Source organism: Primulina huaijiensis, chromosome 2 (assembly GCF_012295235.1).
Source record: "Primulina huaijiensis isolate GDHJ02 chromosome 2, ASM1229523v2, whole genome shotgun sequence".
Taxonomy (NCBI): Eukaryota; Viridiplantae; Streptophyta; class Magnoliopsida; order Lamiales; family Gesneriaceae; genus Primulina; species Primulina huaijiensis.
Genome location: NC_133307.1, coordinates 5,838,224 through 5,839,282, shown reverse-complemented (window position 1 = coordinate 5,839,282; position 1,059 = coordinate 5,838,224).

Sequence of the window (1,059 nt, the reverse complement as noted above, 5' to 3'; positions counted from 1 at the left end):
ATGTTTCGTGTTTTCTAAGACCTCTAAAGTTGTGTCAAACTATCCCTTTTCCATTCTTAATCATGGCAGCCCCTTATATACTTGTAAATCATGATTTTTGGATCAAAACAAAGCTTTAAAATTCCACCTTTGATGCATGTACGAAAATATATCAAGGTGCTCTTGTTTTTCATGCAATTTCAAACATAAATACATAATATGGTGTGATGATGAGTAACAAAAAAATATGACATGCATTTGCGTATTTAACGCACGATTATTCGTTGACGATTGCGAAGAACGGGGCAAGAACCTAGGTTTGAAACTTCCTCGCAACCTCACGATTTTTCCTCCAATTTATTTGTGTGTGTGCCGTGAATAATTAGGGGAGGGATTTGAAAGTGAAATATGAAAAGTTTCGTGGGTTGTGAAGGGTTTGGGGTGGGGTTTTGTACATATTATATAGTAAATAAATCACTAATTCAGCTTAGGCCCATTAAGCATGTTAATTAGGCCCATTAGTACTTAATTAAAATATTAAAAATAGTTTTGTTTAATAAATTTTGTGAATTTATTAGCCGGGTTGCCAACACGTTCGAATTTTTGTTGAAAACCAACACCGATAAAAATTACGTCACGGCGTATAAAATCACCTCAAAACCCCTTATTTTCAAAAATAATAAAAAGCATCACCAATTTTTTAATAATTAAAAATAATTATTTAATAAAAACATTTTCTATTTTTCAGCCATAGGTCTCCGTTCCTCGATCGCAACTCGAATAATCTTTTAAAAATACATTTTATTGCAACAATGTAGAAAAATATATTTTAAACATTCTAATATGCACAACATAATTAATTCATGCAATTAAAACATTTAATTAAAATACAAGAGAATTTAATAATTGCATGCATGAGGTTTGCGTGGACCTTTAAATTTTCGGGACGTTACAATCTTCCCCCCTTAAATTGAATTTCGTCCTCGAAATTCGCTTATCCTTAATAACCCAAAGTTTAGACTCAGTTCTGGTATTCCAAAAATCCACGCTTCCGCTGCGCTACTCTAATCTAACTTAAGT